Source organism: Telopea speciosissima, chromosome 10, assembly GCF_018873765.1.
Source record: "Telopea speciosissima isolate NSW1024214 ecotype Mountain lineage chromosome 10, Tspe_v1, whole genome shotgun sequence".
Lineage (NCBI taxonomy): Eukaryota > Viridiplantae > Streptophyta > Magnoliopsida > Proteales > Proteaceae > Telopea > Telopea speciosissima.
Window position 1 is genome coordinate 28359334 of NC_057925.1, and position 16759 is coordinate 28376092.

The window sequence follows — 16759 nt, forward strand, 5'->3', positions numbered from 1 at the left end:
TATGCATCTAAATAAATAAATGAATGTGCATGCATATGTATAGGCTAGATGTCAAGTCCATAGTACCAAAATAATGGTTGGCCCAGCTATCCTCTCGCCCCCTCTAGCGTACACGTACACATATAAGGCTACGAAAGATGTAATACCAAAATCACGGTCAACCGATCACAAACCCGTTAATTAACCCATTGGTGATCCCAATTTCGACGCCCACTCACGATACTTGGATCCCAACTCTCACACTCATTATAAACATCGTATATCCAACACATAACCATAATTCACATCCATATCTCATCGCATAACCATCATAAAATCACATCTCATATTCATGTCTCACAACATATATCCAATATCCACATTCTTGATTTCAGCATAATAGTTCAACATATAATATCTCCTGAATCTCTAGCATTCAACATGGTAGCATCCTATCATTGCTAACCTTAGACTAACATTCATGACAAGAAATAATCTGAGTAAACATTCATAGTGAATATAGCATCAAGGCATGTTATTATAGCAATGCATGAATGGCATACATCATTCATCAATGCGAAACATTCCCAAATTAAAGTCAAGTATCTAATCCACTCAGCTTGTTCTTCGAACCGGTGATTCTAACCAAAATCCGATTCCTTACACGTACCTGTATGACCTCCCTGGATGGTTGTAGTTGCCTAATTTAATATGTTTAAAAGGTGTTAATAATTGTAGACAACCCTCATTAAAATACCTCACAACCCCTACTTAAATATCCTTGAAGTAGACGAGGTCACTGGAGTAAATTCAGATCTACTAAAGTTGTCAATACATAACATCCAGCTTTGGACCCACTTTTGAGATTGTGTTATACGTACCCCCATTCTGATTGGATCCTTGCTTATAGGTTCGAAGCCCGAGGCCACAAACACTAGTGCCTTGTGGTGCATCAACCCCAATGGTTGAGTTTAGTGATGTATCGCCACTGATAACATCCTACATACCAGCAAGGAGGTGTATACCATCACCATATAACTGCTCTATGTATCACTGGATGTACAACGTAAGGTAACAACTTTGTCATGCCCCCATCCCGATGAAGATATTTTACATTAAATAGGGGGTGACTGGGACAACCAGTGCCATCCCAATACCTAACAGAATCACAGATACAGTGTCCTGAGCTACAATCCACTCCATCATCAATCGTGGTAACAGCGAAAAAAGTACCAAATGGAATAAATCGTTCCAATCACAGAGTTAGCGACAACAAAATTTAATTAAATCATATGAAATTATAGAGCATCGGTTCTCCAATGATAACACATAGCACAATCTCAATATTTGTATCCCTTCATTCCTCTCCTTATAATTAAACATAAAGTTTATTCATGATTGTGGATGAATACAAAAATTAAACAATAAATAATCGCCACTAGGGCACTATTCTTGGATGTACATCTACATCCAAGTCACAGTCATCAGCTCCACTTGATTCGCATCCAACGGAGCTATCACACCCCAAACCACCCCTAGGAGGATTGGGTAGGTGACCCGAATTGCATGACGACAATCCGCCAAATCCCACAGATCTAGAAGCAGTGCTTACGAATATGGAGTCACAACCATTACTTACCATAGGCAAGATCATAGTATCGCAGGAATCTACATTTTAATAAATGAAAAGGGAACGTAGTGATACAGGGAAAGGGTGATAATATATACATATAAAAGTTTTACATTTCTCAACAACCCACATACAAGTAAACAAAAGGACAAAGCTGATAAGTACAGTACTACATATAAAACATGTACAGGGTGAGCATACTCAACCCCAAAAAGAAAGAAAAAGAAAAACTACAACAACCCAGAGTCAGAACGGGGATAACTCCAGGTAACCCAAAAGGAGTCCCCAAGTCAAAAAGCAGTCATGAACACACTTCAATGGTCTCCGTCAACAACCACCAAAAATATGCGTAGGATCGGTATGACCTCCGTCAAGGTCCACACCAACATCATCGTAACAACCAAAACTCTCCTCCTGGAGATAGCCCGCCATGCCACAGCGGCATCCACCTGCAAAATCATCTAAGCAAAACATTGTATAACAGAGTGTGAGCCCCACTGAGCTCGTGACCAAATAACATCAATCATGCATGCACATGCAATTACAATTCATAATTCATATGATCCTACATGATATGCAAGTCCAGGTTTTATTATTAGCCACCTAACATCACAACTAAGTCGGGTCTGTGCCACTACAATCCCCAATACATGTATCCCTGGTGTGGACTTCTAACCCCTTCCCGCAATACACCCATTGAGTTGTAGGACAGGACCAGTCAGCTCCCGCATTCGTTCATCAAGGTCAGCCCAACCAGTCCTCTGTGATTAACCCGTGGGACAATCCATTTCTTTCTTTTCTGGCTTATAGCCCATGTGCACCATTCCGGTGCTCAATTCTTTTCATGCACCATTCCGGTGTTCTATTCATTTCCTTTTCTTTTTTCTCATATTCTAATGGTCGCCCCCATGGGCATCCAACACCTTAACCCCTGTTGGCAAGGGTGCGTGGCATGGGTGATGAAACTCTAGCCCCATGTCTATATGACTTCATATGAGTCAAGTGGTGTCAATCGCATCCCATACTACGGGCTACCATAGGCCTCATTTCCAAGCCGACTACAGCATCTAGTCTAACATTCACAATCATCATAGAAGAATTCATAGTGTTGAACAACAGACAATCATTATGCGGTGATTTGAGTGGTTTGAACAGAAATAAATAACACAATAATTATATTCAATTTATATTAGTCGGCATATACACACATGACAAAATTATTCACTCACCAATACTTGGCTCTAGGTACTCAGTCACAATTTCAATTCCAGCAGTTGTCTGGTTGTTGTCCTCGAGCACGGGTTCAAGTCCTAGATGTAAATCAAAAGTTGTCATGTTAAGCTTTTTAAACTATCTCTATTAGTCCTAGGGTTGACCTAAGCTTACTGGGTAGACCCAGGGTTCAATTAGGTTCACTTGGAGTCACTGGGCTTTACATTGGGCCTTAGGTACATGTCCCGGTGCATGGGCTAGTGTGTGTGGCACAGGGGTAAGGTGGTCATTGTCAATACTTATACCCAACCCTAGATCAGAATAGGTGCACAATGATGTCCTCAGCTTGTCTATGCAGTAGGACCAAGCACAGTAGGGTTACAATCACCTGCGAGGCCCACTAGGGTTCCAAAGCATTCCCAATAAAGAACAGAGGTGGGGAAGGGCATTTCAGTATTTTTCTAGCCTTCCCTCAGTGTCCAAGGGTCAAAGGGTGAAGTCCCCCAGCTCTGTCCATAAAAACAGTCCATTTTCCTTCACTAGGCATTGGCTCTAGGCCTTATTGCATCGCCCAGTTCCTGTAGAATCGATACAGGCTGAGTTTCTAAGGTTGGGCTCTCAAGGCTGAGATTAGACCTGATCCCTTGCATGTCATGGGGGCCTGGTAGCCCCGGAGATGGCCTACCTCATAGTCTAATTGGATCCTTCATCAGATCCTTTATTGGGCTGACAGTGGCTGCCCAAGTAGCCCAGATGAATAGTGTTCAGGGTTTTGGCTAAGCTTGGGAACTAAGTTTCAGCCTCAGACAAGGCTGGAACAACATGAATAATGAGGGTCCAGGGCTGCAATCATCTAGAGCTTGGTCTCTGCAGCCCTAGCTTGCACCTAGGGTTCCAAACCACAGATCAATAGGGCCATCTGGCAGTGTAGGTGGGCACAGCCAGATTTCGGCCATAGGAACAGCATAAGTAAATGCTTAAAATACATGAATATTTCAGATCTTCCATGCACAAGGTCTGCATGGCAGATCTGGACCATTACTGGGCAAACCCAAGCTAGTTTGGGCTGCTCAGGGAGCAAAAACACAAAAAATACAAAGGGGGAAAGAGAACATTAGGCACAAACAGGTATTTTTATACCTGAGGGAGCTTGGAGAAGCTCGGTTGCTGGCTGGGAAGGGCAGCAACAGGTCTCTCCATTGGTCTCCTTCCTTCTTCTCCTTCCTTTCCTTCCCATTCTTCTTCTTTTCTCTCTCTTTTCTCTCCTTCGGATTCTCCATAGAGCAAGAGATCTAAATGAGCTGAAGCCTGCCTATTTATAGGCCCAAGACCAACTAAGGTCTGTTTGGCCATTAAGCCCATTTTTAAAAATTAGTTTTTAAACTGATTTTGGGTTATTTGGTGGGGTCCACACTGAACCAAGGGTATGAGGTGGTCTCTCAGACTCCCCTCTATCAGTGGAGGGGGCCCATGTCCATGTTGGGTAGTCCCCATAATTAAAATAATAAAAAATATGCAGAATCTATCACTGGGTGATGTCACTGGGCCTTGCTGCATCGCCCAGTGCCATGGCCCAGAGAATTCCAGCAACTGAAACTCAAAGGGGCTTGCACAGGGGTTTGACCCTCAGTCAGGGTATTGTCCCCACATGCCCATTAGGGGTTTTTGGCACATTTTTTATAGGTGGGTCCCACCATTATTGGGAGGAGAGAGATTACCAGGGATCCAGGCCATACATCAGGCTGTGAGCTACACAATTGCAGGGGTCCGCTATCCATCTTCTAACAGGTATATAGGAGGACATGCATTGAGTTTCTTCATTGATCTATGTCACTGGAGTGATGCTCCACAGTGGTCCTGGCTGCATGTTCAGGGGTTCCTGTTCTTCAACAGAAATTCTAGCCAGTTAGGGGCAGGGTTTGACATTTCTCCCCACCTTACAAAAATTTCATCCTCGAAATTTGCTTACCTTGTAATCCAAAGAGTTGAGGATACTTCTCCTTCATTTCTTCCTCACGTTCCCACGAAGCTTCTTCTGCTGGGTTATTTCCCCATCGAACCTTCACGAAAGCGACGGTGCGATTACGGAGGTTATGCTCCTTCCTGTCCAATATCTCCGTGGGGTGTTCTTCGTAGGTCATATCCACGTCCAACTGCTTAGGTTCAGTTGATAGTACATGTGTCAGATTGTTCAAGTACTTTCGTAGCATTGACACATGAAAAACATCGTGGATGCCTGACAAGGATGGTGGTAACGCCAGTCGGTATGCTACGGGTCCTACTCTATTGAGTATTTCGTAAGGACCAATGGATCTTGGGCTTAATTTACCCTTCTTATTGAAGCGTAGCAATCCCTTGGTTGGAGATACCCGAAGAAATACTTTCTCTCCAATCTCAAATTCAATATCTTTCCTTCGATTATCCGCATAACTCTTCTGTCTTGACTGGGCTGCTTTGATCTTCTCTCTTATGACATCCACCTTGTCGCAAGTCGCTTGAATCATTTTGGGTCCGAGATATTTCCGCTCACCAACTTCATCCCAATAAAGCAGAGTTTGACACTTCCTGCCATAGAGTGCTTTGAACGGTGCCATGCCAATGGTGTAGTGATAACTATTATTGTATGCAAATTCCACTAGTGGTATGTGTACATCCCAACTATCATTCATTTACAGAGCACAGGCTCGGAGCATATCTTCTAAGGTTTGAATGGTTCTCTCCGACTGTCCGTCAGTCTGCAGATGGAAAGCTGTGCTAAGATTTAGTTGAGATCCCAATGCCTATTGCAAACTTCTCTAAAACCTTAAAGTAAATCGAGGATCTCTATCAGACACAATACTGATAGGCATGCCATATAAGCGGACTATGTTCTCAATGTATATCTGGGCAAGCTTCTCCATTGGATAACTTATTTTAATGGGTATGAAGTGAGTTGTCTTTGTTAGTCCGTCTACGATCTCCCAAATCGCATTCATGCCCTTTCTAGTGTTGGGCAGGCTTGTCACGAAATCCATAGTGATTCTTTCCCACTTCCACTCAGGTATGGGAAGTGGTTGTAATAAACCATATGGTCGGTGTCTCTCTACCTTTATTTGTTGACAAGTAAGACACTTAGACACGTAGATTGTTATGATTTGCTGCATTCCTACCCACTAGTATTACTTCTTCAAATCCTTGTACATTTTTATACTTTCGGGGTGGATAGTGTAGGGTGAGCTGTGCGCCTCTTTGAGAATTCAGTCTTGGACATCATAATCATCTGGCACGCACAATCTATCACGAAACTTCAATGCACTATCTTGGGCCAAGGAAAAATTTGGATCTTTATGGACACCATGTTGAACTTCTTGAATTATCTTGGCCAGCTTGGGATCCAATGGTTGCTTCGTAATTATCTCCTCTCGTATCAACGGTCGCAGGTCCGTTGCTACTAGTTGCATAGCCGCTTCTTCGATCATGAGCTCCAAATCAAATTTCTGAGCCTCTTCTATTAACTGCTCACTTACGACCAAGGATGCGAGAGATGCAGTTTGTGATTTTCTGCTTAGTGCATCCGCTACAACGTTGGCTTTACCAGGGTGGTACTAGATCTCACAATCATAATCCTTTACCAATTCCAACCACCGCCTTAGTCTCATGTTCAGCTCCTTTTGGGTGAAGAAGTACTTCAGGCTTTTATGATCGCTGAAGATCTCGCTCTTTTCACCGTATAGGTAATGTCGCCAAATTTTCAATGCAAAGACTACCGCTGCCAACTCCAAATCATAAGTGGGTAATTCTTCTTGTGTTCTTTTAACTGTCTGGAGGAGTAGGCTACCACTTTACCTCTTTGCATCAGGACACCACCTAATCCTGTCTTAGATGCATCCGTGTATACCACCATTCTCCCAGTTTCGTTCAGAATGGTTAAGACTGGAGCTGTTACCAATCGGTTCTTCAATTCTTAAAAACTTTTCTCGTATATTTCATTCCATGCAAACTTGGTGCCCTTCTTCGTAACCTTTGTCATGGGTGCCGAGATACGCGAGAAATTCTCAATGAATTGGCGGTAGTATCCAACCAATCCTAAGAAACTTCGGATCTCCGTGGCATTCTTTAGAGTTTCCCATTCAAGTACTACCTTCACCTTGTCCAGGTCTACTTTGATACTGTCCTTGGTGATGATATGCCCCAAAAATCTGATTTGGTGAAGCCAAAATTCACACTTACTGAATTCGGCAAAGAGCCGGTGCTCTCGTAACCGCTGCAACACAAAAGTAAGGTATCACACGTGCTATTCTTCACTCTTAGAGTATACCAGGATGTCGTCAATAAATACTATGACGAACTTATCCAGCACGTCGTGGAACATTCAATTCATCAAATCCATGAATGCTGCCCGGGCGTTTGTTAGTCTGACAGGAATTTGTAGTGTCCGTATCGAGTTCGGAACGTCATTTTGTGAGTGTCATCGCCTTTGATCTTCAGCTGATGGTATCCCAATCTAAGATCAATCTTGGAGAAAACTCTTGCTCCTTGTAGTTGATCGAATAGGCTATCGATGCGTGGCAACGGGTACCGATTCTTAATTGTCAGTTTATTTAACTAACGGTAGTCGATACACAGCCGCATGCTACCATCCTTCTTCTTTACGAACAACACGGTGCTCCCCAAGGTAATACATTGGGTCGCATGAATCCCTTCTTTAGCAAGTCTTGAAGTTGTGTCTGCAATTCTTTCAATTCGATAGGTGTCATTCGATAGGGTGCCTTGGGTACCGGTGCTGCACCAGGAATCAAATCAATGGCGAATTCTATGTTGCGATCTGGCAATAGCTGAGTTAGATCTTCTGGAAATACATCAGGAAATTATCTAACAACATGGAGTTCCTCCAAGGGTTTTATCTTCGCCTCCGTGTCTATCACAGTGGCCAAAAAACCTTGGCATCCTTCTGGATTTCCTTCTTGGTTCACTTTGATAGGTGAAGTCTGACCCATCTTCCAGTTTAAATTTATCTTTTTTCTCCGCACATAAGACGTTTGCACCATAGGCAGACAGCCAGTCCATGCCTAGTATTACATCAAAATCATTTATATCCATTTTTGCCAGTCCTACGGTTAGTTTCTTTCCACATATTTCAATCTGACAGGGGTCGTAGACCTTCTTCAAACTCCCGACATTCCCTGTCAGTGTGTTGACTACTAACTCATGCCCAATATCTCTTGGTTGACCTTTCATCTTACTCGCAAAGGTTGAGGAAACGAAAGAGTGGGTCGTGCCCGAGTTGAATAGTACTCGCTCGGGTATGGTTGAGATATTTAGGGTACCTAGGGTTATAGGTAATTTAGGTTACATAAAGTAAGCCAATTATTCCCTATAGACGAGTAGTGTTCAGCAACATACCTGTCAATACGTCGGGGTTTGCCTTAACTTCTTCATTCGTCAAAGCATACACCTTTCCTTGTGTTCGATTGTCCCGTGGCCAAAATGGCCTAGTGTAGGGCTGACTTGGGGAGTTGTTTCCATATCGACGCGATCTATAATCTCTGGCCATATGCCCTTCCTTATTGCACAGATAGCACTTAAAAGGTGGAGCTCCAGGTATTGAGGCTTTGTTTGCTTGACTTGTCGCCTATTAGGCTGGCAAAGCTGCTATCGTCGTTTGACTCGTAGTAGGTTGAGCAGATCGAGTGAATATGGGGCAAAAAGGGGTCTGTCCCATGATCAGCCTACGATACGGAGTCGAGGTAGGGCTTGAACTTGTTCCTCGGTAAACTTTATTTGGCCAGCCATAGGTTTGAAAATTATTTGGCCTTTTGTTCAAACTAGATGACGCCACAGACTTTTCCTTCTCTTTTTCCTTGAATCTATCCTCCATTGTCTTCGCCTTATCAACCATTTAAGCATAATTCTGAATGTCCATGATTGCCAGAACTGACCCGATCTTGGTTTTGAGTCCTTTTTCAAATTTCTTGGCTTTGCTAACTTCCCCTTTCAGGTGCTCTGGAGCAAAATGGAACAGATCTTCAAATCGCTGTTGATAATCTAGCACCGACTTAGTTCCTTGCACCAGTGCGATAAATTCTGATTCTTTCCTGTCCTTAAATCTCTCAGGGAAATAGTTTTTAAAGAAAATTTCTTTGAATTTTGCCCACGTGGGATTTGGGTGAGCAGCTTCCAAATTAGGCTCCATGGCTTTCCACCAAGCTTCGGCTTCATTCTGCAACTGATATCCCGCACATATAATCTTTTGTGCGTCTGTGCATTCCAATACTTCAAATGCCTTTTCCAGGGCACTGATCCATCATTCCGACTACTTTGCTTTAGAGGTTATTTTCGAGAATGTAGGTGGTTGGAGTTTCTTGAATCTCTCCATGACCTTAGCGGTGGAATTTTTCGCTAAATGTTGAGGCACAGGTGGTGGAAATAGAACGGGTCGATTAGGTGGTGGTGGTGGTGCAGCGCACTCGTGCATCATAGTAGCAAACTGTGTAGACATCTGGCCTAGCAACTCTTGTTGTTATTGCATGGTCTGCATCATCATGGTCATGAATGCAGTCACATCACCCGCTGCCACGCTTGGTTGAGGCTCTACTGCAATAGTTTGTGCAGCCGCTGGTGCTCCTGATGAAGCAGCCGATGCCTCAGAGTTTTGAGCCTCAGCTCCGTTAGGCAGCTCAACCTCTGGTATAACTCTAGGTTACTTACCCTTACGACCTCCATGAGAACTTCTAGTATTGACCATTTTTGCTTCTCTGAAAAGAGGAGCGTGTTCAATATTCCAATTTCATCTATGTGGAATCAATAGTTGTTTCCTAACTAAACAGGTATAAATTCCGTCCACAGTTCCAATGAGTATCATGAGTCATACCAGTAAGGTGGATTGCTAGATTCATTGTCTTGGTTTATCAGGTGATGTGTTGTATTGCATGCTTTATATTTCACTTTCTTATGCATTTTATGGGTTGATATGCTATGCATGACATTAATGAAAATTTTCAAAATTTTTTTAATAAAGGCTTTTAATTAATTACCTAGTTTAGCAGGCCAGCAACTCTAGCTTCTTCCCGGTCATAAATCTCATCGCTAATAAGTACTCTATATTAGCTCTTACCTCTTCAGCTAAGGACATAAAATACTCTTGTTCTCCGAGTCCACTAATGGCAGCGATGGCTAGATAGAAATCCAGTCGGTTCTCAGCTCGAGGTAACACTAACTGTATCCGTCTCAATCTCTCTCGCAGATGTCTAAGATAGATCATAATGCTGGGGTCTCCAGTCTCAGGCAAGTAATAGGTCCTGTCACAGAAAATGGTTCTAGGCATTAGGTCATACTTAATTAAAAGAATTAAGTACATATCTATTGAATTTCAAATGACTATGGATAAGAATTCTAACTCTTAGGTTAGCTTAAGGTACCTTAGTGTCTAAGTGTTTCGATTGACTAGGAGCCCTATTAGGTCCTACTCTCGATTATTCTAGGCCGTGGTTAGGCAAGATCTATGTTTCTCACATGCAGTACGCATGTATTACACCATACCTATGTAACTATGTCCAGTTTACACAACAACACTCTAGTCAATTTGTACATCGCAATATCAAATACATAATAATTTTCTATACACACACCAATTCCAGAATTTGTACACACATACTTTTATATTTATATACCAAATACTTATATTACTTCTAACAACAGAAATTTCCCAAGTCCCTATGGGTTTCACTAAGGTTTCCCAAGTAGGGGTTATAGTTCCTAAATTTCATGTAACTACCTTCGTTAAAACTTAATTTAATTTATATATATATATTATTATATCTATTTATTTATTTTTTAAACTTTATCAAAATCCTAAATTTTATGTTTATTAGAGTCATAGTAGATAAATCTCAGGTTTTCGTGAGTCACAATCTGAAAACCAGCAAAAATAGCCTCACTGGGCGATGTCTCTAGGCGTTGCCACATCGCCCAGTGCCATCACCCAGAGAATCGGAGAGCAGGTTTTTAAGTCCGAGAGGGGCCCATTTCATTTCTATTATCTTCAAAACCCTTCTAAACTCTTGGGAAAAGTTCTTGTAAGGTGAGGGGACCACTTTTACACCAAATCCTTGTGATTCTCCGTGGTTTTCATGCATCTATACGTGTTTAGGTATGCTTTCTTAACACTTTCCCTATTTTATCTCTTATTTTGTTTCCTATTGTTTTGGTTAGGGTTTCTATTGTTTTCCTTGCCCAAACTCAATTGTTATCACTATACCTTGTAGGAAATGTCTTCTAGTCATCGTACTACTCAAAAATTGGTAGCCCAAAAGAGGCTATGAGTCGAATCCGAGGAGTCTTCTTACTCTTCAGTTCCACCCTCATCTCCTAGAGAGGATTTGTCTTCCGAGGAACCGGATTTTGATCACCATCTTTTCTCCAGGTATGAGCATGCCAAAGAATGGAAGAATTTTGCTTCTGTAAAGATAGTGAATGGCCAGGTGGTACGGGTAGAAGACTTTCACCAGTATAGCCTCTTTGCCAAATTCAATGCCCTAGGTTGGGCATCGATGCTATCCCCCACCGAGCCTTGTTATCCCAACTTGGTTCGGTACTTTTATTGTAACTTGATGCCATCCGGGGCACAAGACTTCACACTTCAGAGTAGAGTAAAGGGAGTGGATATTAGATTGACTACTACCCTCCTAGTAGAGATCTTAGGTTTACCGGACACAGGAGAGCGGGTTTACTACCAGCCTCGTGTGGATATTTCAGATATGTTTTCTTTGGAGACTAGAAGGGCTGCTTTCATAGTTTTGATAGGTTCAGGAAACACTCCAAAGTCTGAGACTACCTACAAACCTAGTGCCAGGGTGATCAGTAGGTGTGTAACCTACAATATCTACCCAAAGGGTGGGAACAAGGGCAGTATCTCCATGATGAGAGCATATATTACCTACTGCCTCATGGGAGCTGGTCAGGGGGGTCCAGTCATCAACCTCCCTTATTTATTACTCCAGGTAATGCTTCATCACGCATGAAACCTAGTTGATGGGAACCTTCCCTACGGGAAATTCCTTACCTTGGTTTTCCGATATTTTGGGGTGCCAATAGAGGGCGAGTTCATTGATAGGGATCCGATCCAGGCCTATAGATAAAACCTCTATTTTGAAGATGAAGGTGCCTGGTGAGGATCCAGTAGAGGGTGAGGAGTAGATAGAGATGCCTGGGGAGAAGTAGCAGGGAGTGGGGCATGATGAGGATGTCCAGGGTATGGATGAGCAAAGGGACATTGAGGGTGACACCCAGGGTCTTCATATAGAGGAGCAGGGGATAGGTCTAGATGATCTTGAGGGTTTTGGCACTCAGTTTACAAACTTACCTGCTTACGAGACCATCGGTGCCACTAGCTCACAGGTTCCAGGTCCTTCTAATTGGGCACTGATGATGACTCACTTCCAGAGGCTTGGCACTCAGCTCTCCAGCTTAGCGACCAGGGTGGAGCAGGGCTTCACTTCTTTGGAGACTAGAGTGGGGTCTGTGGAGCAGTGTCTAGATTTCTGGGATAGGTTCTACAGAGTTGATTCACGCCAGACTCAGCCTCCTCCTAGTGATCTGCCTCCGACTGAGTAGCTCCAGCAGTTCCAGACTTTCGTGCTACGTGGTTCTGTTTATATTCTTTTTTTTTGTTACTTATACATATGTATTTTTTTTTTGTTTGGGTTGAATCTAGTTTAGTATGTGTTTGTTGTTGTTTTTTTTTATATCAACTAAGTAGTTACTTCATTTCAGTCCATGTAATTAAAGCTTATGTAAAGGATTAGTTGTAACTGTCTTTTGATTAGTGGAATTTATGCTCTTTTGTTTATTTACATCTACCCCCTTATAGCTTTTAGTTATCATGTGTTTTACTGTTTAAAGCTTATTAGTCCTAGTCTGCAATCCATAATTGTAAGAAGAGCCTCACGCTCTGATACCAAGCTCTGTCACACCCCAAACCACCCCCTAGGAGAATTGGGTAGGTGACCGGAATTGCATGACGGCAATCCACCAAATCCCACGGATCTAGAAGCAGGGCTTATGAATATGGAGTCACAACCATTACTTACCATAGGCAAGATCAGAGTATCGTAGGAATCTACATTTTAATAAATGAAAAGGAAACGTAGTGATACAAGGAAAAGGTGATAATATATACATATAAGAGTTTTACATTTCCCAACAACCCACATACAAGTAAACAAAAGGACAAAGCTGATAAGTACAGTACTACATATAAAACATTTACAGGGTGAGCATACTCATCTAAGCAAAACATTGTATAACAGAGTGTGAGCCCCACTAAGCTCGTGAGCAAATAACATCAATCATGCATGCACATGCAATTACAATTCACAATTCATATGATCCTACATGATATGCAAGTCCGGATTTTATTATTAGCCACCTAACATTACAACTAAGTCGGGTTTGTGCCACTACAATCCCCAATACATGTATCCCTGGTGCGGGCTTCTAACCCCTTAGAGGACCGATACACCCATTAGTTAGTCAGCGACCACGTGATTAACCCATGGACAATCATAAGTAAATGCTTAAAATACATGATATCATTTCGATGGTGCCCCCCGGGATCTTCCATGCACAATGAAACCTAGCCCCATGTCTATATGGCGTATGAGGTGGTGTCAATCGACCATACTATGGGCAAACCCAAGCTAGTTTGGGCTGCTCTAGTGAGCAAAATCACAAAAATTCACAATGTTGAATAGCAGACAATCATTATGTGGTGATTTGAGTGGTTTGAACAGAAATAAATAACACAACAATTATATTCAATTTATATTAGCCGGCATTAGATCATAATTACATATACACACATGACAGAATTATTCACTTACCAGTACTTGGCTCTAGGTACTCAGTCACAATTTTAGTTCCAGCGGTTGTCTGGTCATTGTACTCGAGCACGGGTTCAAGTCCTAGATGTAAATCAAAAGTTGTCATGTTAAGCTTTTTAAACTATTTCTGTTAGTCCTAGGGTTGACCTAAGTTTCTTTGGGTAGACCGGGGTTCAATTAGGTTCACTTGGAGTCACTAGGCCTTACATTGGGCCTTAGGTACATGTCCCGTGCATGGGCCAGTGTGTATGGCACAAGGGTAAAGTGGTCATTGTCAATACCTATACCCAACCCTAGATCAGAATAGGTGCATAGTGCTATCCTTAGCTTGTCCGTGCGGCAGGGACCAAGCACGGCGAGGTTACAATCACCTTCGGGGCCCACTAGGGTTCCAAAGCATTCCCAAGGTAAAGGGCATTTCAATATTTTCCAGCCTTCCCTCGGTGTCCAGGGGTCAAAGGGTGAAGGGCTCATCCATCAAAAATATTTTCCCGGGTGTTGGCCTCGGACGTTGGCCTTGCTTGCTCCTGAGTTTCCAAGGTGGGCTCTCAGGCTGAGATCGGAAAGGTAGCCCCTAAGATGGAAGTCCAATTGGATCCTTCATCAGATCCCTCATTGGTGAGTGGTGGCCAAGTAGCCTAGATGAATAGTCCAGGGTTTTGGCTAAGCTTGGGAACTAGGTTTGGCTGATATTGAACAAACATGAATATAAGTGTCCTCTCCATTGGTCTCCTTGGCCCTTCCTTCTTCTCCTTCCTCTCCTTCCATTCTTCTTCTTTTCTCTCTCACCCCCCCCTTCCTCCCCCTCCTTCCTCTTCTTCTTTCTTTCTCTCCTTCGGATTCTCCATAGAGCAAGAGCTCTAAATGAGCTAAAGCCTGCCTATTTATAGGCCCAAGACCAACTAAGGTCTGTTTGGCCATTAAGCCCATTTTTAAAAATCAGTTTTTAAACTGATTCTGGGTCCTCTAATGGGGTCCACACTAAACCAGGGGTATGAGGTGGTCCCTCAGGCTCCCCTCTATCAGTGGAAGGTGCCCATGTCCATATGGGGTGGTCCCCATAATTAAAATAATAAAAAATATGCAGAATCTATCACTCGGGCAATGTCATTAGGCCTTTTGCATCGCAGTGCCATGGCCCGAGAATTCCAAGAATCGAAACTCAAAGGGGCTTGCATAGGGGTTTGACCCTAAGTTAGGGTATTGTCCCCACATTCCCATTAGGGGTTTTTGGCACATTTTTCATAGGTGGGTCCCACCATTATTGGGAGGAGAGAGATTACCAGGGATCCAGGCCATACATCAGGCGGTGAGCTGCATAGTTGCAGGGGTCCGCTATCCATCTTCTAACAAGTATATAGGAGGACATGCATTGAGTTTCTTCATTGATGCATGTCACTGGAGTGATGCTCCATAGTGGTCCTGACTGCATGTTCAGGGGTTCCTGTTCTTCACCAGTAATTCCAGCCTGTCAGGGGCAGGGTTTGACAGGAGTTCGTCAAGTGAATTACCTGCATATTAACTAAAAAAGGGTTGCGCAACGGGCTTAGCTACACTAGCTAGTGAGGGAGCAAAGAGGAATGCACATACATACACACAAACGGTTTCAAGCAGAATGATTCATGCTAATGTTATATTCATTTTCCATCTAACACACAATTTTATAAGTCAAGTGTATGCTACTGTGATAATTCGGGAGACACTAAGGGTCACTTAACTTATCGCCCCAGGGAAACCTCAATTATCACACGGGAGCCTACGCTGGTAGAAACCATCCAATCACCTGGTGGCAGACCTTGATAGCTATCACTACCCCTGACCTAGCCTATCCCACCTCCACAAGCAGCAGATGCTCAGACTATCTAACACATAAACCCCTGTTGGCAAGGGTCGTAGCATAAGGGAGCAAGCATCCTAGCCACAGAAATACTACATGCAAGTCCTATTATCCTGAGAGGTATTCTGGGTACATCAACGTCTCATTCCATCTAGTACCCCGGGTGCTAGCATGACATGACACATACAGATCAGGATGGCATATAACAGTTTTTAGAATTAAATAAATTGAGGTTTTGGCACTAGCACACTGGCACCGTCACTCGATACAATGGTGAGAATAATATCACATTCATAACAGTTCACATTTGAGATAAATAATGTAATGTGCACAATGCTTATATTTATATAATAGCATGATAAGGGTTGCTTAATATATATATTCAAGCCCAACAACATCACCCAAAACCCACTTATCGAACTCGGGTGTCACCCGATGTGGTTGACATAAATCTCACTGGTGCACCAGCTATCCATTGAGTTGGATAGCCTAAAAGCACAAAAGCAATCATTAAAAGATGTGTAAAGGGGTCCCATGCTAGGCCCTCAAGGTTAAAATCATGTTTTAACCATGACAGCACGATCGGACTCACAGACGGAAGCAACAGGGTGAGTCCATCCCTGACTCTGTTCAGGCCAAAAGGTCAAAACACAAGGAGCGGATCCACGGATGGTTGCGCCATCTTACTCTGCCCCTGCGTCCATTCGATCTCTGAGACATACCTAAGAGTGAACTGACCAATGGATGGAGGCAACAGATTGAATCTGTTCCTTCATCCTTTCAGGTCAAATCATAGGGATTACACTGGACAGACTGACGGACGGTACCACGACTAGCGGATCTGATCGTGCGTCCGCTGGAAATCTTTTTTGAGATTTCAAAGGGCTTCTTCTCCTGCTTGAAGCTTGGGGTATCCCTTTTACTCAGGGATATGGAGAGGTTGTCTTAGGTCTACCTAGGGTCATTTGAACCTAGGCTTACCTCATGGATCTAAAATCACATAAGGGTTTGGTCTCAATTTGGTCCAAGGGTAGGGTTTTCATAGCTTAGAACCAAAGCTTAGAACCAAAGCTCAGCAGCAGTAGTTGCAATGCAACTCATAGGATCATGAACCATGGTTTGGTTAGCATCATTTGAGCTCTAACTAAGGACAGAGCTCCACCTTGAGTCCCAAATGGAACCCTAGGTTAGCTCAAGCTCAAGGAATTCTGTCAAAATTAAATGGGAAACAGGGATGTACTA